The following is a 27,672-nucleotide window of genomic DNA, read 5'->3' as shown; positions in this document are numbered from 1 at the left end:
GGGGTCAGCAAACCTTTTTAGCAGGGGATTGGTCCATTATCCCTCAGACATTGTGGTGGGCCGGGCTATATCTTTTGGGGGAAAATGAACGAATTTCTATGCCCCACAAATAACCCAGAGATGCATTTTAAATAAAAGCACAAATTCTACTCATGCAAAAACACCAGGCAGGCCCTACAAATAACCCAGAGATGCATTTTAAATAAAAGGACACATTCTGCTCATGTAAAAACACCAGGCAGGCCCCACAAATAACCCAGGGGTGCATTTTAAATAAAAGGGCACATTCTATTCATGTAAAAACACGCTGATTCCTGGACTGTCCGCGGGCTGGATTTAGAAGGCGATTGGGCCGGATCCGGCCCCTGGGCCTTAGTTTGCCTACCCATGGTTTAGATGTAGAATTCTCTGCTTGAGCATCTGAGCTTGGACTAAGCAGACCATGGGGATATCGTTCAGCTATGAGCTGTATTGTTGAAGAGGTTTCATTCATCCTTAACCAACAGCTCTGGAAAATAACTAGCCCAACTAAGTCCTGGAGAAGCTTTGGGTAAATAAAGACTTTGTGTTTCAGAGGAACTGGCTCACTTCCATGGAAATCCTCTATCCGACCTGTAATACCTCTACATAATTTGCCCCTTTATCTCTCTTCCAAGCACAATGCTGGCAATATTTGGACCATCACATGAAGCAAATGGAAACAACAAATATCTGCTACAATGACATTATTGTTATTATTATCAGACCGAAATGGTCTTTGAGAAATTTATGTGAAAGGAAACTTGATTTACCTGTGCAAGCATGGTGAACTTAGAACAGGCATTCTGAAGCATGAACTGTTCATGGAAAACCTATTAGTCTAAACTTCCCATTTTTACACGGAGGAATGCCTTTTACAAACAGGTCACCTATTTTGTAGGGATATTGTTTTTATTACCCAAATAACTGTGTAATCCATGAAAGATAGTGCCCTTGAGTATATAGCATCATAAGGTGTGCAGTGACCAAAACGATAGCAAACACAGTATTCGATTGTAATATACGTATCAGTGGTTCAGTGCTCATTTCTTCTTGTTCCAAAATGGATTATTTCTTGAACAATTGCAAACGCAGTAATAAAGGGTCAACTTGTGATATACCAGTGGTTCAGCGCTCGGACGTTGTTCTGGTAATCCGACTTTTTGACGCTATAGAGCTTAGTCATCGAGCTGTCAAAATCAATTGTAACAGAATTGCACTGAATTGACAAATAGAATAAGGAAAATTACACTTAAAAATACACTGAGAATGCAAGAAGTAGAATAAGGAAAATTAAAATTAAAAATATGTTGAGAATGCAACAAGTAGAATAAGGAAAATTAGAATTAAAAATACATTGAGAATGCAACAAGTAGAATAAGAAAAATTAAAATTAAAAATACGTTGAGTGCATTCTTTCTTAGTCTGTCAACACTGCGTTGCCTGCAGCTTTGATACAGTTGGAGCCACCCTCCTCCTTGCCTGTCTGAGCCTGACGGCTGAAAACTCCAGACACAATGGGGCTTTTCCTACAGCTGTATCCTTAGCTGCCCCCTCTCTCATCCTCAATCCCACGCCATCCTCTCAGTGTTTCTGTTTTATCTGTGCATGCTAAGAGAGGAGGCATGCCCTCCAGCCCAAACATGGTTGCTGCGGAAACTTCCGGCAAATACTCACAACATCATGAGCTAATGGCAGGCACCTCCTCACAATGACCTTAATTAGACCCAGCTCAGATGCTGGCACATGATATAATCCTCACCAGCTTCTGCAATCCTCACAGGCCTCTACCACCTCAGAATGCATGGATGGAGATCATGTAGAAATGAGAATCTACCATTTTAAGAAACAATTAAGCTTTTCCCCAACTGCACCATCCCTCTACAAGCAGAGAGGTGTTGTCATGAAGATATATTTAAATATCTAATCTTTCACGTGCATTTTGAAGTCGTACAATCTTATGTGGGGATGAGTGATAGGTTTTTGAGACACTGCGGTGGTTAGAGTGTTGGGTTAGGACTGGGCAGACTCAAGTTTGTATCATTACTCAGCCTTGTAGCTCCCTGAGTAACCTTGAAGACTTGCCGTCTCTGCCTTAACCCACCTCACCAGGTTGTTGGGAAGATAAATGGGGACTGGGGAGAGTTGCCATGTTCACCTCTTTGTGCTCCTGTTTAAGCAACATGGGGCATAAGTGAAAATAAATAAATGCTTGCAAAGTATTTGCAGCTTTTACTTGAACCCCCCCCCCCAATTTTTTAAAAATGGGAAGAGTGTGAGGACTCCTTAACACATTTCATATTTCATAAAATCATAGACTCTTAGAGTTGGAAGGGACTCAAGGGTCATCTAGTCTAACCCCCTGCAATGCAGGAATCTCACTTAAAGCATCCACGACAGAAGGCCATCTCTCTGTAAATGCCTCTCTCTGTTTGAAAAATCTGCAGAGAAGAAGAGTCCACCATCTCTTGTGGGAGGCTGTTCCACTGCTGAACAGTTTTTACTGTCAGAGTTTTTCCAAATGTTTAGTTGGAATCTCCTTTCTTGCAACTTGAAGCCATTGGTTTGAGTCCTACCCTCCAGAGCAGGAGAAAACAAGCATGCTCCCTCCTCCATGTGACAGCCCTTAAGATATTTGAAGGCTATCCTATCTCCTCTCAGTCTCCTCTTCTCCAGGCTCAACACACCCAGCTCCTTCAACCGTTCCTCATAAGGCTTAGTTTCCAGATCCTTGATCATCTTGGTTGCCCTCCTCTGCACACATTCTAGCTTGTCAGCATCCTTCCTAAATCATGGTGCCCAGAATTGAATACAGTATTCCAGGTGTGGTCTAAGGCAGAATAGAGCGGTACTATTACTTCCCTTGATCTGGACACTATACTTCTGTTGATGCAACCTAGAATAGCATTAGCTTTTTTGCTGCTTTTTTTGCTGCTGTTGACTCATGTTCAGCTTGTGGTCCACCGAGACCTCTAGATCCTTTTCACATGTACTGCTAGTTAGCCAGGTGTCCCCCATTCTATATTTGTGCGTCTGGTTCTTCCTGCCTAAGTGCAGAACCTTACATTTGTCTGTACTGAAATTCATTTTGTTACCTTGCGCCCAATCTGTTAAGGTCATTTTGAATTCTGATTCTGTCTTCTGCGGCATTAGCTACCCTTCCCAGTTTGGTGTCATCTGCAAATTTGATGCCATCACTTTAGGTAGTGAATCCTAGGGTTGAACAGATGTGTGTGTGATACATGATTGAATCATACACATTCAAATTTCAAAAAGCTGCAGTATTACAAGCCAGTATTACAAGCCAACAAAGTTCTTATCAGCTAGTGGAGGATTTGGCCGGGGAGATTAAATGGAAGAATGTTGTGCCAAATCCTTTTCTCCCTCCCCGCCTCCTTTTTATGGTCACTCTTGCAAAAAATAAATATTTGTTTTCCTTATTGGATCCTTCCTGCTCAACCTTCTGCTGCAGTCTCCAAGCATCCAGGCTTAATGGAGTGAAGCTTGCATAAGTTCAGAGCACCCAGCCGCAAATTCTGTTTGAAACAAGCAGATTATTATATTTTGCTTAAGACAAATGTTAAGATTTGCATTAGTCACAGGCAGACAAACAGCTATTTGTCCAAGCTCCAATAAAAGAGGATGCCACTATAGCAAATAAATGTAGGGGAAACACATATTCAAATTCTGAAGAGGCCATTGTTTGTGAACCAATTAATTTGCACCTAGCTAATTAATTCCCAAGGCTCAATTGAACTACCATCACCAAGAGTAAACAAGCAACATGCATGGCTATGAATCAGTCTGAGTTACCACAGACAGCTGATTTCTAGTTCCGGTTGTGGATCAGACTGTTGGCACAGTGGCGTTTTTTAGCTCATTTCTCCCCCTCCCCTCCAGATAACATGTTTGCCAATCTGGTTCACGCAGCTTGTGTTTGCAATTCTGTGCAGTTTCAGAAAGGATGTGTGTGTGACTTCTGGTCTCGGCATGCTACTCCAATTGCTTTGAGATCATACTTAAGCTCTCAGGACTTCAAATTATTCATGTGTAATGCTGGAATAATGCCTACCTCCCCGGAAATTTTTGCAAAGCTTCATTAGTGAGTCTGCAAGGTGAAAGCCTCTTTACTGAACTTGGGTCCAGTGATTCATAATCTCTCTCCCCAAATCTCAAAATGCAATTAAGGAAAGTTAACTGGGAGAGGAGCTGTAGGTGATTAGTCAGGTTTCTACACTCCTTACTGACACGAGTTTCCCCTTAAATCAGATCTCCCCCCCCCCCTTCTGCCAGTGTGGTGTAGTGGTTAAGAGCGGTAGTCTCGTAATCTGGGGAACCGGGTTCGCGTCTCTGCTCCTCCACATGCAGCTGCTGGGTGACCTTGGGCCAATCACACTTCTTTGAAGTCTCTCAGCCCCACTCACCTCACAGAGTGTTTGCTGTGGGGAGGAAGGGAAAGGAGAATGTTAGCCGCTTTGAGACTCCTTAAAGGGAGTGAAAGGCGGGATATCAAATCCAAACTCTTCTCTTCTTCTTCTTTCTACATTACTAAGATATTAAATTCAGTTATGTCTTGCCTTCGTGCTGGAAAGCCAAAATGCACAGCAAAATCACACGCGTAAGTGACAGGAAAATGACACAATGGAGTCTTATCACTGTAGGAAGGATGGGAAAAGGTGAAAGCAAGAAAGCTTTTGCAGGCCTCATTAGGTGCACGGAAATGTAATTATAATGCAAAAAGCTTTCCTTGTCTTATTTTTAATTCTTAAAATAATTTGCTGGAAGAAATACATACATTTCGTTCAGGGCCTTTCCAGGTGGTTATTTTTTTGCTCAGTAAATGTTACAAATTTGTTACCTGGTGTTCAGACTCTTCATGTAACATTGCGGTGCCAAATTTGTATAAACTGACCTGCAGAGATTGGGGACTGTCTGATGGCAAGTTTGCTTTGACCCTGCACTTGGAGTTTGATGCTTGGAGTTCAGATGTGGGGAATATTATGTTAGTCTTTCTGATTACAATGCTAGTGCTTCTGTCCTGTTTTCTAATGTTTCTTTCACGCTGCAGTACTTGCTGTGTTGCGGGTTTTGTTTGGGCTGATATGCCAGCACACCGCACTAAATACAATTCACACAACAACTAATGCCATCAGACAACGTTTTGCGCACACATGCTTCTGTTCCACCAGGATTGTCTCATCAAAATGGCAAGGAAGAACTGTGTGCTGGTATTCTGCCCTAAATTTCACCACTTTGCTACTGCAATTTTCCAAGTTGTAAAGGTAAAGGTAAAGGGACCCCTGACCATTAGGTCCAGTCATGGCCGACTCTGGGGTTGCGGCGCTCATCTTACTTTATTGGCCGAGGGAACCGGCGTACAGCTTCCGGGTCATGTGGCCAGCATGACTAAGCCGCTTCTGGTGAACCAGACCAGCGCACGAAAATGCCATTTACCTTCCCGCCAAAGCGGTATCTATTTATCTGCTTGCGCTTTGACGTGCTTTCTAACTGCTATGTTGACAGGAGCAGGGACAGAGCAAAGGGAGCTCACCCCATTGCAGGGATTCGAACTGCCAACCTTCTGATCAGCAAGTCCTAGGCTCTTTGGTTTAACCCACAGCGCCACCCACGCCCCTTTCCAGGTTGAGGGGACTACAAAAGGATTCCCTGCCGCCACAGCCCCACAAAATCCAATAACATGAAAATGAGTGCTAAAAATGCAGTATATTCCATTAGTTTCCTAAAGGTAGCATGGACATTGTGTGAAGCTCAAATACAATGCTGAAATTAACAGTTAGGGAAACAGCAGGAAACTGGAATAAAATATGAGTATCTTCCTAGCTAAATAAGGAATCTTGCACACCAATGGCTTCCACACTGACTTCTCCCTTCCAACCTGATCACTAGCCAATCAGTACATGTACTGTCCTGCAAAGTCTGAATAGCTCTGATAAATTATTGGGAATGGGGAGCAGATGATTTCGTCACCCTTTTCATCCCCGCCTGTTGAACAATTACTGGCTTACATGCAGAGCTGGGATCTCATACTGCTCAGAAATTTGATTTCTCCTCAATATAGTCATAACAAAATTAAACATTATGACTTTTTATTTTAGTAGTGTTAGAGATATGTATTCGAAATTAAACACTAATAAAAATTTAACAGTTCATTCTGAGACAAAAAGAGATGAAGTATTTTTAGCTACCTATTGATCTTTTCCCATAGTACAAGAGGCTACAGGACAGAATGTTTGGAACAGAGTTGAGGGTCAATAGAAAGCCCTTAAACCATGTTAAGCCTCTAGTGTTTTGGACGAGTCCCATTAATAACAGTAGGCTAAGCATCTGAGAGCCTGTTCACATGACAGTATTGGCACTGAGAATATCAGGCCTGAGTTTTAGCGCCTCGGCTACTTACAACACAATGCTCAATCCTGGTTTAGTGTGCTAGCATAAAGCTTCATGAGTTTTATTTGTCTGCTTGTATAGTAGCATCAGTGTACCTGGCATTTTGGAGAGTACAAGAGCACAGGTCTCTTTTCTTCATAGCTAACAATCAAAACAGTAAAAATATACTATCATTTATAAGTATATAGTAGAACCTCAGTTGTCGAACGTAATCTGTTCCGGAAGACCGTTTGACTTCCGAAACGTTCGACAACCAAGGCGCAAAGGGCTGTCAGCAATTTCCATTGAGAAAATTGAAAAACACTCAGCAGAAGCCGTTTGACTTCCATGGCGCGTTTGAAAACAGAAGCATTTACTTCTGGGTTTTTGGCATTCGGGTTCTGAAACGTTCGGCTTCCAAGACACTCGAAAACTGAGGTTCTGCTGTACATGTAAAACATATAAAAGTATGCTTGAGTGATTGCACAGTAAACGTAGGTTCTGTTAAGTTGTGGGTGAACATATCAGATGGCACAGCAATTCTTCAGACAGCTCTTGTTTATTCACAGGCCAGAACAGAACTGAGCTGAAGGGTTCAGCCAACCTGCTTATATAGAGCTCAACTACAACGCAACAGTAACAACTTTCTGTAAGTATCCAATCACTGAACGTCACTTTCAATTCCTTATTTGCATATGTGGACCTGAGTGAAAACTATCTACAGTATCCCCCTGCTGGCCCAGGGTGAGAACTTCAGTACATAACAGGTTCGGTCAGGATAACACAATCCTGCTTCCAGTTTAGTATATGTACAACTCAACCCACAACCTCACTCTGTTTGTGCTGACAGATCCTGCGCCAGAGGCATGTCTATCTCTGTACTTCCTTCTTTCTAAAGTCAAGATTTATTTTAAGCTTAAGCCACCCTAAGCAAATATATTTACCCTAAGCAATCCATCACTGTCAAATATCACACCAATGGGTGCATTGGGACTTCCCCTTCCCCTCTTCCCCCCTCCAGTAGCCTCCAACCCCCCATAGTTTTTCTGGAGGCTGCCCTAGCCCTCCTCTAGAGATGATTTGGGGGGGCATGCAAGTAATGCAAGAGGAAGGAGAAGCAGGGAAACTCCCATTTCTTTGAGCAGGATTCTCTTGTGCAAGCAGACCTTCAGTGACACTGAAAAGCTTTGAAAAACATGAGCTTAACCCTGAAATGTGATTTTTGTTGTTCTTCTTAGCACTTGTGAAATAGGATGCACCAAAGCTACACCTCCCCAGTCCAAGACTGCATGCACGAAGATACGGAGATTATTTTGTAAGCTTTATAGAAACTCTTTTTTAAGAAAAATAGGGGGAAGTTACAGTCAAGGGGAAGTTGAGGAGACCTCCCCCCCCCCCCCAAAGATTCGGTTTCTAAACACAAAAGTTGCAGAATCCAAATGTTTATTCTGCACAGCTGCTTGTACTGGTGTTGACTGATTTGACAATGTGTTGGCAGCATCCCTCAAGCTAATGCCACAATTCCTACATTATTACTCCCACATGCCATATTACTAGCAAATACTTTTTAAAATACTCATAAAATACTCCTTCCCATCAGAGACAAAGGGCCCGGCCTTTACCTGATGTGTTATGTATAGGGTATTGTTTTGTTTTGTTTTTTGCATACTTCCCTATTCAAACACTATGGGACCTCTTACCCATGTAAATGAAGAAGAAGAGTTTGGATTTGATATCACTACCCTAAGGAGTCTCAAAGCGGCTAACAATCTCCTTTCCCTTTCTCCCCCACAACAAACACTCTGTGAGGTAAGTGAGGCTGAGAGACTTCAGAGAAGTGTGACTGGCCCAAGGTTACCCAACTGCTGCATGTGGAGGAGCGGGGAATCAAACCCGGTTCACCAGATTACAAGTTCACCGCTCTGAACCACTACACAACAGTTTGATATCAGATCCACACAAAGAATGGACATTTGCAACTGTGAAAGTTGTTCAGATGTTAACATGTGGTTTATAGTTTATTTCAGAAAAAAATAGGAAGCATATTTGAAAACCTAGCGCAGCATCAAATTCACTCATTGTGTTAGATTTGCGCTTGCACAATGGAAAGTTCCCTTTCTTGTCTCCCATCCCCCCCGGTCCATGCCCCATGTCACCCCCAGAAGTGCTTCAAAGAGTCAGAACCCCTAGAGTAAATTTAGTGGTGCCGTGGGCAAAAGAAAGGGTGATAATGTTGCAGACAGTTCATGCAATACTACTTTAGAAAATCATTGGCAACTGAGTCAGCTAAGTATCTTGACTCTTAATTATCAGTATGCCTTTTGTCCCAATGGTTGCATTAAAATTAAATGTAGATGAGCACTGTTCTTCTTTGTTGGTTTTATTTGACTGTGAAACTCATGAAATTGCATATCTTAGTGTATAAGGAGCAGGTCTTGGACATCATATATGAAATGATAGTCTTCTGGCAGAGGGGGTAATATTTAAAATTCTCAAACACCATATAAATGGAAGAGAATTTGGAACAATATAATTATTCCTAAGCAGCATGCATATGTACTTAATGAGTGGATTTAAGCATAATCATCCCTTCCGACGATTTATATAGCAATTAAGAAATGTTAGCAATTTGCCAGGATTTAGCATAATTTCTAAATTGCTACTCTTTGAATTTTATCCTTCCTTGCTGTAAACTCATTGGTTGCTGAGAGACACAATGATGGTCTGTCAGTCTCATTGTTTTGTAACACATTTTGTTACGGCTGATCTATGATGAAATCATGCTACCTTTAAAAAATATAGCTATTGCCTGAGAAGCATGTTAAAAATGTGACTTCAGCATAGCAGAGAGGTATTCTTTAAAACCAAACAAACATCTACACAATTCCTCCAATGTAATTCATTTAAAATGTCGTTTCAGTGCTGGGGTGACTGATCTTTTCACATTCTTAAGCTGACCAAATGACGTCCATCATTTATCTTTAAAAGTTAAGGGTGGGGGGAGTAGATGAATTCAGAGTCTTTCCCCGCCCCCTCCTGGCAGTTATCTCAAAGAGAAAATCTCTCAGCCAGACAGTAAATCTCCTGTTTTCATTCTCTGTGGCTAAAAGCTCATAATTTAGCATTTTACTGTCTGGCTGGCACATGGATATTTGGTATCTCATGATTATTGTTTTTAATACTCTACTTTAAAGTTACATATTTTAGCCATTATAAAGATCTCAGACTTTTTTTCTACCTTTCAAGAAATGAAATCATTGCATTTCGGCTGAGTTACGAATTACAGGAAAATCAAAATCAAAAACATTACAATTATATTAAAACTGGTAAATGCATCAAATTAAGTCTTGTGAGCTTCTGCCAGAGGTCAACAGCACAAATCTATCGAGTATATGATGAGTAGACTGATGTTTGGTTTGATGTAAGAATTTGGAGCCCAGTATGCTCACAAATAGAAGGGGAAGAAAAGGAGGCAGTGAGAGATTTTACTTTCTTGGGCTCCATGATCACTGCAGATGGTGACAGCAGTCACGAAATTAAAAGACGCCTGCTTCTTGGGAGAAAAGCAATGACAAACCTAGACAGCATCTTAAAAAGCAGAGACATCACCTTGCCGACAAAGGTCCGTATTGTCAGGGCTGGCTCCTGGTCCCAGCTCACAGAGGACCAACGCTGGCTGGTATTTATGTACAAAAGTCTTTATTGAAGTACAGTTTCCATTTCCACGCCGCAGCGCTCCAGCTCTACGTCTAGACTTTAGACCGGCGAAGCTCCATCTGAGTCCCCGCCCCCTGTACACCAGTTTAAGACTCTAGCTTTACTCCACCTCTTCTTTCTCCTCTGGGTCCTGCTGCCCTCCGGGGCCCCTGTCTCCCTGGATTCCTCTGAGGCTGACGATGACGACCCCTCTGACTCCTCCCGCTCTCTTCGGCGGGCTTTAGGACCTGGCTCTCTTCCCGGGCTGCCCACTGTGCCTCCCTCCTGTACATTTGAACTTGGCGCGCGCGCGCGTTTAACTTTCCTGATGACCGTTTCCTCACTCCCCGACGGAGGTGTGGTCAATCCTGCCTCATGTTCTCCCGCTGGCAGCGCTCCACCTGATCCCGATGCCTGGGACTCCTCCCCCCTACTGCACTCTGGGGGGGACGTGGGCCCTGATTTCCAACTGCTACTCTCTGAGTCCCCTCTCCCCCCTTCTTCCCGAGGTGTCCCCCTGGGCACTCCCCTTGCCCTGACCATGGGAGCTCCTTTCTGTGAATCGTCCGATTCACTGGAAAGACTCAGAGACCTCGGATCGCTGTCATCGCTGACATTTCCTTCGGACTCCTCCCCCTCACTCTCCATTTCCTCCTTATCCTGTGCCTCTGCTCCTGAACCCCTGACATCCATCCCCCCCTCGAAGCCCCCCCTTCCCCCCTCCCCTCCTTCAGGCGCGGGTGCCGGGTGCTCCGTCGTTGTGGGGGTGGTTGGCGGATACAGTTCGTCCCCCTTGGCGTGCATCCAACCGGATAAGTCCAGCTCGTCCTCCGTGCTCTCGCCGACCTCGATTTCCAAGGTCGACCTCGAACCCAAGGTCCTCCCCCAGCACGTCCGTGTCCATCTCTCCCCCGTTGACCTCTGGGGCCGTTGCCTGCCAGGGACCCCCCATCCACCTCCTGCTCCACCGCTCCTCTGATCGATCGTCCCACCACAAAGATTGGCCTGAGGCCGACCCTGAGGGCGATCCCTCCGGGGAGCGTGTGTCCAGTGTCGGTTCGTCGTCCGAGGTGAACCCCTGGAACGTGCTGGCTGAAAGCGTGGGTGTGAAAAGCCAGTCGTCGAAATACTCGGCTGGCATGGGTCTGTGCGGGAACAAGGCATGAAACTCTTCCTTGAGAAGAGGCTCGTCCAAGGCATAGTCCGGCACCCAACTGTTGGCGCTGGCCGGGGTACCTTCTTTGGCGAGGAAATATTCTACTCCCTCTTCCCCCCATCTCGAGTCTAAAATCTCTGTGACCTGGTTGATGGGCTCCCCCCGTGGCGACCCCCTCCTTGTGTGCGTCTCCCTATACTGGTCTGGTGCCGTGCCCTGCGCCTGAAATCTGTGAGGTGCTTTGTAGGGCGTGAGCACTGATCTATGGAACACTGGGTGCATTCTGGATCCCTCCGGAAGTGTCAACCGGAAGGCCACTGGATTGATCTGTGCCTCGACTTGGTAAGGTCCTAGCTGCTTATGCCCGAGCTTCTTCTTCGCTAACGATCTGGTCGGCACTGCCTGGGCTGCTAACCAAACCCAGTCTCCCACTTGTATGTCCTCCCCAACCCGTCTGTGCTTATCAGCCTGCAGTTTGTATGCGTGCTTTGCTAATTCTAACTGCCTCCGAAGCTGTTCATGCACCTCCTGCAATTCTGATGCTAAGACTTCCGCTGCCTATGGCTCCCCCTCCCCCAGTCTCTCTAATCCCGGGAAGGTTCTGGGATGTCTCCCGTTGTTGGCGAAGAACGGTGTCACTCCCGTGGACACGTGCTTCGTGTTGTTGTAGGCGAACTCAGCAAGCGGCAGGTAGTCCACCCATGTTGCCGGCTGCTGATTTGCATAGCATCTCAGGTACTGCTGCATGATGGCGTTGACTCGCTCCGCTTGTCCGTTGGTCTGCGGGTGTCTCGCCGACGCTAGGTTGATCTTGACGTTTAGGAAACCCATCAGCTTCTGCCAGAAGTTCGAGATGAACTGCCGCCCCCTGTCGGACAAGATAGACCGTGGCAGACCGTGCACCCGGAAGACGTGGTCTATAAACAGTTTGGCGGTCTGTTCCGCCGTGGCCACCTTCGCGCACGGAATGAAGTGGGCCATTTTGGTGAACATGTCGACCACCACTAGCACTGCCGTCTTGCCCCTCGAGCTGGGTAAATCCGTGACAAAGTCCAGGGCCACCCTCTCCCACGGTGCACTCGGGGTTTGCAGCGGTTCGAGCAGCCCCGCCGGAGGTTTGTGCACTGACTTGGCCCTTTGGCAGGTGTCGCACCTCGCGACGTACTCCGCGACTTCCACCCTCATCTTGGGCCACCAAAAATCTCTGGCAACTAATTCTGCCGTCTTCTCCTTGCCAAAGTGCCCAGCGGTGGGTGCGTCGTGCAACTGCTGCAGTACTTTCGCGCGTAGGTCGTCTCCCGGTACGTAGAGGGCCCCTCTGCGGATGAGCAACCCGTCGCGTATCTGGAACTCATCGTCCTTCGCTGTGCCCTTGTGCACCTCCTCCATCTTGGCTTGTGCAAAGGGGTCTTCCTGCAGCGCTCGACGTACAGCTTCCAGGTCCACGGTTGCTGACGCGCACGCCCACGCTTCCGGTGCGAAAATGTGCTTGGCCGCTGCTGGTGCCGCCTCCTCGAGGTATTGCGGCTTCCTGGACAGTGCATCTGCCATGATGTTGTTGTCACCTGGGATGTACTCTATCCGGAAGTCGAAATCTGCAAAGAACTCCGCCCACCGTATGTGCCGCTGGTTCAGGAACCTTGCCGTGCGCCAGTACTCCAGGTTCTTATGGTCCGTGCGAACCTGCACTGTGTGTTTGGCTCCGATAAGGAAGTGCCGCCACGCCTTGAATGCTGCATGAATGGCCAGCAACTCCCTGTCCCAGATGGTGTAGTTCTGCTCGGACTTGCTGAGCTTTCGAGAGTAGAAGGCGCACGGTCTCCAGTTCCCCTGCGGGTCCTGCTGCAACAGTACAGCTCCCACGGCTCTGTCCGAGGCGTCCGTTTCAACCCTCATCGGTCTGCTGGGATTCACGTGCAGTAGCTGCTCTTCGGAGGAGAAGAGACGCTTGAGGTTCTGAAAGGACTGCTCCGCTTGCTCCGTCCAGATGAATTTCTTCTTCTTGGAGCTGAGCGTGTCTGTAATGGCCGCTGTCTGCATCGCGAACCCCTTGATGAACTTGCGGTAAAAGTTGGCGAAACCCACAAAGCGCTGGACCTCCTTCCGGTTGCGCGGGCTCTTCCAGTCCAACACTGCTCGAACCTTGGCGCTGTCCATGGCTAGCCCCTTGTCCGACAACTTGTAGCCCAGGAAATCTACCTCCTTCCTGTCGAACTGGCACTTCTCCAGCTTGGCGTACAGCCTATGCTCCTGCAGTCGCTGCAGAACTTCCTTGACGTCTCCCTCGTGGGTCTCCTCCGATTCTGAGAATATCAGGATGTCGTCCAGGAAGCAGACGCATTTCTTGTAGAGGAGACCCGCCAGTACGTGATGCATGAAGGCTTGAAAACAGTGAGAGCCATTTTGTAATCCAAAGGGCATAACTCTGTATTCATAGGTGCCCAGGGGCGTGAACATGGCAGTCTTCCACTCGTCGCCCTCCCGTATGCGGATCAAGTTGTACGCCCCTCGCAGATCCAACTTTGTGAAAACGCGTCCTTTCCTCACCGTTGCCAGCAGGTCGTCTATTTTGGGCATGGGAAAGGCCGTGGGCTTGGTTCTGGAATTTAAAATTCTGAAGTCTACCACAAGTCTTTTTTGGGGCGTGTCCTTCTTCTTCACAAAGAATACAGGACTGCCCCCCACTGCCTTCGACTCCCGGATGAAACCGCGCTTCAGGTTGAGGTCTATGAACTCCCTGAGTTCCTGCATCTCGTCTTCAGACATGGAATACAGTTTCCCTGTTGGCAGCGTCGCCCCAGGCAGGAGGTCAATCTTGCAGTCATAGGGCCGGTGGGGAGGCAGCTTGTCCGCTTCTTTCTCGCAGAAAACCTCCAAAAACGCTGCATACTTGAGTGGCACAGCTTGCAGCGTTCCTAATTGTAGCTGCGGGTCATCTTCTCCCCCTTCCTGGTCAGGCAGAATGCAGTGTTCCGCACAGTAGGAGGAGCCGAAGGTCAGTTGGCGCTGGTACCACGCCAGCGCTGGACTGTGCCTGTGCAGCCAACTCATGCCCAATACTACAGGCGTGTCTGACAGGTGGGTGACATTGAAGCTGATGACTTCTCGGTGATTGCCAATTTGCATCACCATGGGAGGCGTTTGGTGCACCACTTGCCCCCCCAGCAATTCCCTGCCATCCACCGTGACCACCTGCAAAGGCAGCGTGGCCGGCAGTAGTGCTACTTTGTGCTTTTGAATGAAATCCAGTCCTATAAAGTCCGCGTTACTCCCAGAGTCAATGGTAATTGGCACTTCCATAGTGAGTCCATTGGGCAGTTGAAGCAACGCTGTAAGCTGCACCACTGGTTTGGGTGGGAGGGGGTCTGTGGGCTGCAAAATCTCTGGGGATTGCTTCACTGACTTGTCTGGCTGGACCCCAGTGCTTCTTCCTCCAGCCAGACTCTGTCGTTTCCCTGCAGTGGTTCTCCCTGGTAAGCTGGGTTTGATACTGTTGCAGAGGCTGCAGTGTGCTTGTGGAGCCTCTGGGGACACTCTTTCGCCATGTGCTGGGCACTGTCACAGATGTAGCACTTCCTGTTCCCTCTAGGAAGCTTCGCTTTGGCTGCTCCCGGTGGTAAGGCTCTGGTAGCTGACTGAGCCCTGGCACCTCCAATCTCCATCGGTTCTTCCCCCCCTCCTTGGGGGGGGGGGATTGCGCACGCGCTGCATCTCTGGGAAAAAGGGGAGGTGCTTTCGCTGGTGTACGTCCCCAACGCCCTTCATCTCTGTTCCATGGACGTTCTTCCAAACGCACGCCGATTTCCAGCGCCCTCTGAACCACTTGTTGAGTGGTCTTAGGTCTCTCTCCTCTTGCAATCTCATCTTTCACATTTGCATTCAATCCTTCCCAGAAAAGGTCTCTGACTGGAGCAGAATTCTTCTCCCACCCCAGCGCGTGGACTAATGCAAAAAAGCGGGCATGATACTGCCTTACACTGGCTTTGCCTTGTTTGAGACCATGTATGTCTCTTCTGGCAATATCGATGTCTATCTTTGATAAAAAACATGAATCCATCGCTTTAATGAACGCATCCGCATCTTGGAGCGCCGGATCATTATCTCTCCATAAATTTCTCTTTTTTTTTTTTTTATAAATATTTATTAAGTTTTACATAAACAATAAAGAACAACATAAACAACACATAACACAGAAAAAATACACAAACATAAAACACAAAAACAACAGTAATAAACAATAAAAATAGAGAAAATTAAAAAAAAAAAAAAAAAAATACCCTTTTTATCTTCATAATGACCTTGCATTTACTTGTTTCTGCGACTTCCCCCAACCTCCCTACTCTGTATTCCAAATCAAATGTTCTGTCTGCAAATTCTTTCCCTCTATCATAATTTAAATTTCTCATCATCTTAAATCCATATCCCATAATTATATTTCCTTCAGTCTAGATTTTAGATCTTTTTCTGTTCACCTTTCTTGCTAAAAACCAGTCACCTTCAGTCCGATATCTTCAAATGTTCGTTATCTTGCAGTATTTCTGTAAATAGTCTTTAAATTTCCTCCAATCTTCCCTCACCGTCTCTTCTCCCTGGTCTCTAATCCTGCCGGTCATTTCTGCTGATTCCATGTAGTCGATGACTTTCATCTGCCATTCTTCCAGAGTGGGTAATTCTTCTGTCTTCCAATACTGTGCAATAAGTATTCTTGCTGCTGCTGTAGCATACATAAAGAAAATCCTATCTTTCTTGTGCACCTGTTGGCCAACCATGCCCAGGAGAAAGGCTTCTGGCTTCTTCGAAAATGTGTATTTAAACACTTTTTTCAGCTCATTATAAATCATCTCCCAGAATGCCTTAATCTTAGGGCACGTCCACCAAAGGTGAAAGAATGTGCCTTCAACTTCTTTACATTTCCAACACTTATTATCGGGCAAATGGTAAATTTTCGCAAGCTTGACTGGTGTCATGTACCACCTATATATCATTTTCATTACATTCTCTCTTAGGGCATTAGATGCCGTAAATTTTATACCGGTGGTCCATAACCGTTCCCAGTCAGCAAACATTATATTATGGCCCAAGTCTTGTGCCCATTTAATCATCACTGATTTCACTTCCTCATCCTGTGTATTCCATTTTAGTAGCAAGTTATACATTCTTGACAAAATCTTAGTTTTGGGTTCTAACAATTCTGTCTCCAATTTTGATTTTTCCACCTGGAAGCCAATTTTTCTATCCATTTTAAATGCTTCCATTATTTGATGATAATGGAGCCAATCTCGGACTTTACTTTTTAATTTATCAAAACTCTGTAGTTTCAATTTGTCTCCATCTTGTTCTAAAATCTCCCAATATTTTGGCCAGTTTGCCTCCATATTGAGCTTTTTTAGTGCTTTTGCCTCCATTGGGGACAACCACCTTGGGGTCTTGGTTTCAAGCAAGTCTTTATACCTCATCCAAACTTTAAACAATGCATTCCTAACAATGTGGATTTTAAACATTCTATGCACTTTAACCTTGTCATACCATAGATATGCATGCCAACCAAAAACATTGTTAAATCCTTCTAGATCCAACATGTCAGTGTTTTCAAGAAGTAGCCATTCTTTTAACCAACAAAAGGCTGCCGCCTCATAATAAAGTTTCAGGTCTGGCAGGGCAAAGCCCCCTCTTTCTTTTGCGTCGGTCAATATTTTAAATTTTATCCTTGGCTTTTTGCCCTGCCAGACAAATCTGGATATATCTCTTTGCCACCTCTTGAAACAATCAATCTTATCTATAATTTGCAGTGTCTGAAACAAAAACAACATTCTTGGCAATACATTCATCTTTATCACAGCAATACGACCCATTAAGGAGAGTTTCAAATTAGACCATATATCTAGATCTTTCTTTATCTCCGACCAACTTTTCTCATAATTGTCTTTATATAAATTTCCATTTTTCGCAGTCATAGTAATACCCAAATATTTCACTTTTTTCACTACTGCCAATCCTGTCTCATTCTGAAATCTTTCTTTCTCAATTTCTGTTAGATTCTTTGTCAAAACTTTGGTTTTTGTTTTGTTCAATTTAAACCCTGCCAGTCGACCAAACTCTTGGATCAGTTCTAAGGCTCTTTTCACACTGGATTCTGGCTCCTGTAATGTCAGAACTAGGTCATCTGCAAATGCTCTTAATTTATATTGTTTAGCTCCGACCTGAATCCCTCTGACCAATTGGTCCTTTCTAATCATATTCAGCAACACCTCCAGGACTGATATAAACAGCAAAGGAGAAATTGGGCAACCTTGTCGCGTACCTTTCTCTATTCTGAACTCCTCAGTGATTACACTGTTTACAATTAACTTAGCTTTTTGTTCAGAATAGATTGCACCTATACCATTTTCAAATTCCTGACCTACCCCCATACTTTGGAGATTTTTCTTCATAAAACTCCAAGAAATATTATCGAAGGCCTTCTCCGCATCCACAAATATTAGAACCGCCTTAGTATTTATTTTTTCTTGTAAAAATTCCAGAATGTCTATTATATTCCTTACATTATCTGATAAATGTCTTCCTGGGAGAAAGCCTGCTTGGTCCTTATGAATCTCCTCTATTAAAACCTTCTTGAATCTTCTAGCCAGAATATCTGCAAAAATTTTGTAATCCACATTAAGTAATGATATTGGGCGGTAGTCTTTGAGTTGGTGTTTCTGAGTCTCTACCTTTGGTATAAGTGTAACAAAAGCTTCTTTCCACGTATCTGGTGCCTTCTCCCCCTGAAGTATTTTGTTACAAACTTCTTTCAATGGCTGAATTAGCCAGTCTTTCAGTGCTTTATAATATCTAGCAGTCAGTCCATCGGGTCCTGGAGACTTGCCCAGTTGCATATTCTGAATGGCACTCTCGACCTCTTGGTCTGTTATGCTGTAATTCAATTTCAATCTATTCTCTTGAGATATTTTCGGTAGCCCATTCACTTTCAAGAATTTCTCTATGTCTACTTCCTTCTGGGGTTGTTGAGAATAAAGCTGTTTAAAATATTTTTGAAAAGCGGTCCTTATTTCTGTAGGGTTCTGAACAGCCACGCTTTGGCTTCCCCATGCAAATGGGATAGGATAAACCCCACTTTTTCTCTTTCATCTCTAAAGTCCTTTTCCAGCAGATTCAGCGCAAAGAGCAAGTCTGCTCGGAAATTAGGGTACTGTGGTAAACTCCCGTCGAAATGCGATACCAGGCTGCCTCCCCTTTTCCCCAGCCCTATGCCCTCTGGTCTGGGTCCCGGTTGCCCTTGTCTAGTAAGCATGTCCAACCTGGCTTGGAGATCCTTGCAGACTGTATCCATTTCCTCTTCCCTTTTTCTGGAGGCACGCACCTCTGCGTTGAGTTGAACCACAGCATTTCGCAGGTCTGTCCATTCCTGTTCTGTAGTCATCTTGTCTGATTCTTGTGAGCTCGCAAAGCACCACTTCTCTCCCCTCGCTACGTAGACTCACGTTGCGAGGTTCTTGGTGGAAAATCTTCTGTGTGATGGAGCTTACTGTCAGGGCTGGCTCCTGGTCCCAGCTCACAGAGGACCAACGCTGGCTGGTATTTATGTACAAAAGTCTTTATTGAAGTACAGTTTCCATTTCCACGCCGCAGCGCTCCAGCTCTACGTCTAGACTTTAGACCGGCGAAGCTCCATCTGAGTCCCCGCCCCCTGTACACCAGTTTAAGACTCTAGCTTTACTCCACCTCTTCTTTCTCCTCTGGGTCCTGCTGCCCTCCGGGGCCCCTGTCTCCCTGGATTCCTCTGAGGCTGACGATGACGACCCCTCTGACTCCTCCCGCTCTCTTCGGCGGGCTTTAGGACCTGGCTCTCTTCCCGGGCTGCCCACTGTGCCTCCCTCCTGTACATTTGAACTTGGCGCGCGCACGCGTTTAACTTTCCTGATGACCGTTTCCTCACTCCCCGACGGAGGTGTGGTCAATCCTGCCTCATGTTCTCCCGCTGGCAGCGCTCCACCTGATCCCGATGCCTGGGACTCCTCCCCCCTACTGCACTCTGGGGGGGACGTGGGCCCTGATTTCCGACTGCTACTCTCTGAGTCCCCTCTCCCCCCTTCTTCCCGAGGTGTCCCCCTGGGCACTCCCCTTGCCCTGACCATGGGAGCTCCTTTCTGTGAATCGTCCGATTCACTGGAAAGACTCAGAGACCTCGGATCGCTGTCATCGCTGACATTTCCTTCGGACTCCTCCCCCTCACTCTCCATTTCCTCCTTATCCTGTGCCTCTGCTCCTGAACCCCTGACACGTATAGTTAAAGCTATGGTTTTCCCAGTAGTGATGTATGGAAGTGAGAGCTGGACCATAAAGAAGGCTGATCACCGAAGAATTGATGCTTTTGAATTATGTTGCTGGAGGAGACTCTTGAGAGTCCCATGGACTGCAGGAAGATCAAACCTATCCATTCTGAAGGAAATCAGCCCTGAGTGCTCACTGGAAGGACAGATCGTGAAGCTGAGACTCCAATACTTTGGCCACCTCATGAGAAGAGAAGACTCCCTGGAAAAGACCCAGATGTTAGGAAAGATGGAGGGCACAAGGAGAAGGAGAAGGGGACGACAGAGGACGAGATGATTGGATAGTGTTCTCGAAGCTACCAGCATGAGTTTGACCAAACTGGGGGAGGCAGTGGAAGACAGGAGTGCCTGGCGTGCTCTGGTCCATGGGGTCACGAAGAGTCGGACACGACTAAACGACTAAACAACAACAACAACAATGCTCACAAATGCCTTGAGCAACTAGTAAGGGGGTGATGATAAAGGCCCAGCCTGGAGTTAATAAATGCTTAATATCAAGCACACTAACTGTGCGCAGATGTTCAGTTTAGCTCATGCATCTAAGCTTCCGTTTGCCCAGAAGACCCTCACATGCTCAAAAGTGCAGAGGCATTTATCTACAACCCATATAATAAATGGTCTAGGGCAGAGGTGAGGAACATTTTTCACCTCCTGGGAGCCACATTCCCACCTGGAGAATGTTCCAAGGGCCACATGGGAGAGGCAGCGAGCCCAGAAGCAAATGTGGACGGAACAATGCCTTTGAGTTGGATACGGTCCAGCCATGCAAAAGCCAATGGTTTCTATGCACAAATCTTGCAATCTTACTCAAGCAAGATGCATTCCAGCGAGGCAAAAGGACTTTGAGAAGCAGGGGACAACACTGGTGAAGGGTATGCCAACGGAAAGGGTATGCATCCCAAGGAAGGGGCACGACCCAGGTAGAGTTTCAAGTACAGTGGTACTTCGGTTCCTGTTTACGAACGATTTGGTTTACGAACTCTGCAAAACCGGAAGTAGTGTCCTGGTTTGCGAACTTTACCTCAGTCTGAGAATGGAATCCAAATGGTGGAAGGGCACCGGCGGCGGGAGGACTCATTAGGGAAAGCGCGCCTCGGTTTAAGAATGGTTTTGGTTTAAGAACGGACTTCCAGAACGGATTAGGTTCGTAAACCAAGGTACCACTGTATTTAGAAAGGTCTAAAGTACTGCATCCCCTTACAGTCTGAGATTCCTTATTCCTGATTTAGGGCATAGGTGATAGATAGATACATGATAGATAGATAGATAGATAGATAGATAGATAGATAGATAGATAGGAGAGAGAGAGAGACGATATACAGATAGATATAGATATAGGGTATATATATAGGGGCGCAGGTGGCGCTGTGCTCTAAACCACTGAGCCTCTTGGACTTGTCAGTCGGAAGGTTGGCAGTTTGAATCCCCATGATGGGGTGAGCTCCCGTTGCTGTGTCCCAGCTCCTGCCAACCTAGCAGTTCTAAAGCATGCCCGTACCAGTAGATAAATAGGTGCCGCTGTGGTGGGAAGGTAAACACTCTGGCTTCTGTCACGGTGTCCCATTGTGCCAGAAGCTACTATTAGGTCCATCATGAGACGTCCGCCAGCTTCCAGCTATGGATACCAGCAGCCTTCAAGCAAGCAAACTTGCCTTATTATCGCTCCCTAGCATCCCACTGCCAGAGGATTGCCTCCTTCCATTCACTACTTTGCCTCCTCCAAGTGGAAGAAACCTGGGCAGTGCTGAATGTCACATCCATTGCCAGGTGTGTCCTGCTGGAAACAGAAAAGGGCTTTCCTCTTGGCCTGGCTTTATATCTGCTGAGTTGCCAAGTGCCTTTCTGACATCACAAGAAACTCACAGCCAATGGCAACAGCTGGGGAGGCATCATCTTCATTCCTTTGAGCCTCACAATGGTAGGTTGACCTATCAGGGATTGTGTGCTTTATTCATGACACGGGTGGAGCTGTGGTTTAAATCACTTAGCCTCTTGGGCTTGCTGATCAGAAGGTCAGTGGTTTGAATCCCCGCGACGAGGTGAGCTCCTGTTGCTCTGTCCCACCTCCGGCCAACCTAGCAGTTCGAAAGCACACCAAGGCAAGTAGATAAATAGGTACTGCTGTGGCTGGAAGGTAAACAGTGTTTCTGTGTGTTCTGGTTTCTGTCATGGTGTTCCATTGCGTCAGAAGCAGTTTAGTCCTGCTGGCCACAAGACCCGGAAAGCTGTCTGTGGACAAATGCCGGCTCCCTCAACCTGAAAGCGAGATGAGCGCCGCGACCCCATAGTTGCCTTTGACTGGACTTAACTGTCCAGGGGTTCTTTACCTTTACCGTTTACTCCTGATATAGGGTATATATAGATATAGGTCCTGGTACAAGTGGAAATTTGGAGAAAGCCAACTGGCACATCTCTGATCTCTCCCTGCATTCATAACCTCCATCGAATGTTTGCACTCTTGTTACAATTCATCTGGCAAACACACATTTATATCTTCCCTGTTTCCTGTGTCTATAATGACTCCACCAGTAGACTTCAAATGGCATGAGATTGAGGAGTACTGTTTTTGGGTGGATGGGTGGGAATAGGTTAGTTTGTATGAATTGTTAAGATCTATGTGGCAAGAGGGACGTGGGTGGTGCTGTGGTGTAAACCACAGAGCCTAAGACTTGCCGATCAGAAGGTTGACGGTTCGAATCCCCACGACGGTGTGAGCTCCCGTTGCTCGGTCCCAGCTCCTGCCAACCTAGCAGTTTGAAAGCACGTCAAAGTGCAAGTAGATAAATAGGTACCACTCCAGTGGGAAGGTAAACAGCGTTTCCGTGCGCTGCTCTGGTTACCAGAAGTGGCTTAGTCATGCTGGTCACATGACCTGGAAACTGTATGCCGGCTCCCTCGGCCAATAAAGCAAGATGAGCTCCGCAACCCCAGAGTCGGCCACAACTGGACCTAATGGTCAGGGGTCCCTTTACCTTTACCTTATGTGGCAAGAAACAGACAACTATCTTCAGCAAGACCACCCTTATATATTTTGATTCTGTTTCAAACAGTAACAAGTCTTCTTCTCTCCAGATAATTTGTATTGCATCCCCTCATGTGGCTCTGAGGCTCAGTGACCAGACTTCACTGATACATCTTCAGCTCCCCGTTCTCTCTGCTAGGCATGGAAGGATCTGTCAATTTCCGTTCTCCTGGTTTCCAGTCTTTCCAATCTGAAATTCCGCTCTTCACATTTTGCAGAAAGTTGTAATTAAAAAAAATATATCTCGTGAAAAACCATCGGTATTTTAGTGTGAATTTCTCCCGAGAAGCACATTTTTATATGCAGTTTTGGCAAATGTACACATTTCTGCTAGCAAATCCCCCTAATGTAATGCATTTTTGTATGTTATTTTTCACGAATGACTTCATTTTTATGCACACACTCTCCTCATTTTTGTAAGCATTGGTTGGGGAACTGCACAGGAAAATTCAGATAAGTGTGAATTTCAAAGGATTGCTGTGTTTCGGTTTGCATATTATTTCGGAAGGTGTGAATTTGGTAGATTCGATATTAAATGCCTTCCCAACTGACTTTCTCCTCCAACCCTACTCTCAGCCCAGTCTTTCTGCTCCCATGTTGACTGTATCTTTCTGGCAGCTTTCCACCCTTATGTTTCAGAGATTTTACAAACTCGAAAGGCAAGGGGTGAGGAGCTAGGATGCTCAGATGCAACGGAAGACTATCAGACCCTCTGTACTTTTAATTATGTATATAGAAGGTGAAGCTGTAGCACATTTAGTGTTATTATCCTTGCATTACCCTTCATCTCAAGGGTTCTACCATCTGCTTGAAAAATAAAATCCATTGTTTCACATTGCCATAATATTTGTGTTCAATATATTTACCTAGACAGAGAAGAGCTTTGTTGTTTGGCATCAAATTATCTCCCCTTGGCATTAACTCGCTTAGAATTTCATTGCTGTTTACACAGCGTTATTTTATAACCTTCCGTTAAGTCTGCTTTTTGTTTGCCACTCGCCTTTGGGCTTGTTTATTTCCTCATGAAGTCTCCTGTTGAAGGGTTCCCAAGGACTGTTTGTTTTGTCAAGACAAAGGAACATTGAATAGGACCTGGCATAGCATATAGCTTGAGGGACGGAGCCTGCAAATCATGAAGCCCCTGGTTTGAATCCGGCCTCTGCTAGAAGAACTCTCTGTGGCTGCAGTCCTAAACAAACTTGCCAGTGAAGTCCTACCAAGAGCAGTGGGATATCCTTCCAAGATTAATGTAAACTGCTTGGAGGGTTTTTTATGATTAAGTAAAATAAATAAATAAATAAATAAATATGCATAGCTGTGGATTGTATGTTCTCTTGGGCAAGCCAGTCTCAACCGTAGACCTACTCATTCACAACATAACTCCATCTAATGGCTTCCATTACACTGGTAGGCCCAATCCAAGGTTCAGGTTCTGGCGCAGAAAGCCCTGTATGACTTGTGACCCAAACAGTTGAAAGAGCATCTTACCAAGTACCTTCCCACCTAGGTTTTGAGATCTATAGGGGATGCCCTGCTTGTTGTGTCTCCTGGGAACATGATTGGGGAGGGGCACTAGAAGAAGCAGGACCTTATCAGTGACCATATATGGTACTCCCTCCCAGTACAGATTTCATTTCCCCCCATGTTACGTTAATTCAGACCGCAGCTTAAGAACCATTTATTTTTGCAGGAGACCCTATAAAGGTCTCTGTTTTCCAGGGACAGTCCCAGATTCACAGAAGTTGTGAACTGATGACTGATTTGATTCTGGAATGTACCACTTTTCCTTAAGATGTTCCTATCATCACCAGAGAAACGTTGGAGTCTACCAAGTTATGCAACCCTCAAGCCAAGGAGATAAGCAACTATACAACCTTTAGAAGGCATCTGAAGGTAGCTCTGTATAGAGAAGTTTTTAAAAAAATATTTTCTACTTTATTCTTACTTTTATATGCTGGAAGCTGCCCAGAGTGGCTGAAGCAACCCAGTCAGATGCGCAGGGTATCCATAATAAGATGATGATGATGATGATGATGATGATGATGATGATGATGGTGGAATACGATGTCCCTATTTTCATCAGAGAGATGTTGGAGGGTATATAGCAGGAGTGGTTCTTGTCTAATTTGTCTAAAATACTCTCTGTTCCAGTGTCTTAAATACCACTTAATGTTGCATGCAGTTACCATTGTATGTTATTGTAAATTGTGGTTTCAATTTTGTTTTTGCTCTATATTATGAAGGTTGTAAGATGAAGTCCCTGAAAAGCAGGTGACAGACTTATACTTCCAAGGTTATGTTGCCAATCTTTCCCATACATATATTTGTATTCATTCTTCAAAACTAATCAGCCAGTCATCATTCCATAGCTACTGAGCACGCTCAATCTTCATTGGGCTGTTTTCACCCTTACAGGCTATTTTTCTGAACATTTTTATATGTCTCAAAATCTTGTGGCATTTTGTGTGTCTCAAAATCTTGGGGTTCCCCCAAGCCTACTGATACCCGCTTCTTCGGCAATGGGCTGTTGACATTTTGGCTACGTAATTGGTAGCACTGATAGATTAAAGATTTGAAACACAATAAAGGATTCTAAAGAATAAATATTGTTTGCCTTCATTTACACATTTTTCACGATGGTGCCTAAATCTAAGTATCCAAGAGCCAATCAAAATTGCACTCTAGAATGGTGTAGCCAACAGTTTGTGCCATCATTAGAAGCAGAAAGAATTAATAAAAAATTAAAAATGCACATTTCTAATTGATCTCAGGTCTCTCTGTATTTACTGTTGGTGTTACCCAAGCAAATCATACTCAGAATATACCCATAGTGGATATCACCCAGTGAATCTTGAAGACAGAAAGTTAGTGAGCCCTTGCCATCTTCCAGCTGATTTTGAAGAAAATAGATAATTTCAACAGCTTGGCTCAAAGTGCTGGTGTTGACCTTTAAAGCCCTAAACGGCCTCGGCCCAGTATACCTGAAGGAGCGTCTCCACCCCCATCGTTCTGCCCGGACGCTGAGGTCCAGCGCCGAGGGCCTTCTGGCGGTTCCCTCATTCCGAGAAGCAAAGCTACAGGGAACCAGGCAGAGGGCCTTCTCGGTAGTGGTGCCCGCCCTGTGGAACGCCCTCCCATCAGATGTCAAGGAACTATCTGACTTTTAGAAGACATCTGAAGGGAGCCCTGTTCAGGGAAGTTTTTAATCTGTGATATTTTACTGTATTTTTTGTTTCTATGGAAGCCGCCCAGAGTGGCTGGGGAAACCCAGCCAGATGGGCGGGGTACAAATAATAAATTATTATTATTATTATTATTATTATTATTATTATTATTATTATTATTATTATCATCATCATCATCATTATCATTATTGGCTCATCAATACAAACAGTTGCTTGTTACAAGGACTTGATTTTGACTTTGCCTAGAAGGAGGGCATAGCATTCTTGTCCTTGACCAATCACTGTTATTTATTTTTGACTCATTTGCTAGTTCCTTTTTAGGAAAGTGAGAATTTTGGGTTTGATGCTTTGGGGTAACTGATTCAGTGTGCAAGCAATAGTCACTTACCCAGATATAAATTATACATCAGAAGCACTTGTTAAAGGCTTTAATCAAACATCTGTAATACTGCATAAAATTAACACCTTCCTCATATTTAGGCTGTCAGGCTGAAGGCAAAAATCAGAGATAAATGTAGGATGCATTAGATCAGATTCTCGCCTGACTGACATCATGCATAATTCCAATGATTTCTTTCAACACATGCAAATATGCAAATAAGCACAGGAAGCTTTTGGTTTCCTGGTTTTTTAAAAAATCATTCTCATCTATCTGAATCTAAGCAGTAGTGATCTGGAAATTCTTAATTTACGTTGGATCATTTTGAAAATCAGAAACGTAGGAAAACAATATTTAAGGGTTAGTCAGTCTTGTCAATTATAGCTTCAGATGGCTGCCAGAGTACTTTTCCTAGGGATGCAGGTGGCATTGTGGTCTAAACCACCAAGCCTCTTGGGCTTGCCAATCAGAAGGTCGGCGGTTTGAATCCCCGCAATGGGGTGAGCTCCTGTTGCTCTGTCCCAGCTCCTGCCAACCTAGCAGTTCGAAAGCACGCTAGTGCAAGTAAATAAATAGGTACCGTTGTGGCGGGATGGTAAATGGCATTTCCGTGTGCTCTGGTTTCCATCACAGTGTCCCGTTGAGACAGAAGCAGTTTAGTCACGCTGTCACATGACCTAGAAAGCTTTCTGTGGACAAACGCCGGCTCCCTCAGCCTGACAGCGAGATGAGCGCCACAACCCCATAGTCGCCTTTGACTGGACTTAACCGTCCGGAGGTCCTTTACCCTTTACCTTACTTTTCCTAGACTAAAACAATGCAGGGAGAGATCTATGCAAAATTTCCTAGCCACATCACTCGTTCCTCTCTTCCATGTGGTCAAGGTCAAAAGATTGTGGCAGCCTATGACACCTTGTGGTGTTGCACTCTTTTCCATTTAGAGTAGGAGTGGGGGACCACTGGACCTCCAACTGTTGATGGAATACAACTTCCATCATCCCTGATCATCTATAGTGCTGGCTGGGACTTGCTGTGTCCAACTACATCTAGAGGGCCACAGAGCAGCCAATATGGCCAGACCTTTATTTTTGTCCCAGAAGTAATATGACAAGAAGTCCCCTTCCATCTCTTCTTATTGACAAAGGGCAGAATTAATAATAAGCTCTTCTGAAACATGAAATGAAGAAGGATACCCTCCTAACTGGGATTCTGGTGGCCGGTGGTCATTAGGACATGAGAGGCAGAAGGAAGAGAGTGAACACTGTTGTGTGACATTTATTATTATTATTATTATTATTATTGGCTTTACATGCTGCCTAAAGGTGATAGCCTCCCGCAGTTTTGTCAAGTTCATGTTCGTAGCTTCGAGAACACTGTCCAACCATCTCATCCTCTGTTGTCCCCTTCTCCTTGTGCCCTCAATCATCACCTTGCCAACAAAGGTCCGTATAGTTAAAGCCATGGTTTTCCCAGTAGTGATGTATGGAAGTGAGAGCTGG

At 45.3% G+C, this 27,672-nt stretch overlaps 2 long non-coding RNA genes across 2 annotated transcripts in view; one reads left to right on the top strand and one right to left on the bottom strand.

Moving 5' to 3' along the window:
* Positions 1-795: 795 nt before the first annotated feature.
* The window catches only part of LOC310660155, a 46,294-nt gene continuing 19,417 nt past the window's right edge, over positions 796-27,672 (bottom strand). Inside the window, exons 2-3 of the long non-coding RNA XR_014503250.1 lie at positions 2,066-2,188; positions 796-1,208 (exon numbers count right to left, since the gene is read on the bottom strand). This is a non-coding gene — a long non-coding RNA (uncharacterized lncRNA). The remainder of the gene's footprint in view (positions 1,209-2,065; positions 2,189-27,672) is intronic.
* On the top strand, positions 21,505-22,864 carry LOC310659800. The gene is made up of 2 exons (XR_014503018.1): positions 21,505-21,686; positions 22,660-22,864. It is a non-coding gene; the product is annotated as an uncharacterized lncRNA (long non-coding RNA).

The sequence above is a fragment of the Podarcis tiliguerta genome (genome assembly GCF_965153285.1).
Source record: "Podarcis tiliguerta genome assembly, chromosome: 11".
Taxonomy (NCBI): domain Eukaryota; kingdom Metazoa; phylum Chordata; class Lepidosauria; order Squamata; family Lacertidae; genus Podarcis; species Podarcis tiliguerta.
The sequence above is the reverse complement of the archived record's forward strand: the minus strand, read 5'-3'. Positions and strand labels throughout refer to the sequence as shown.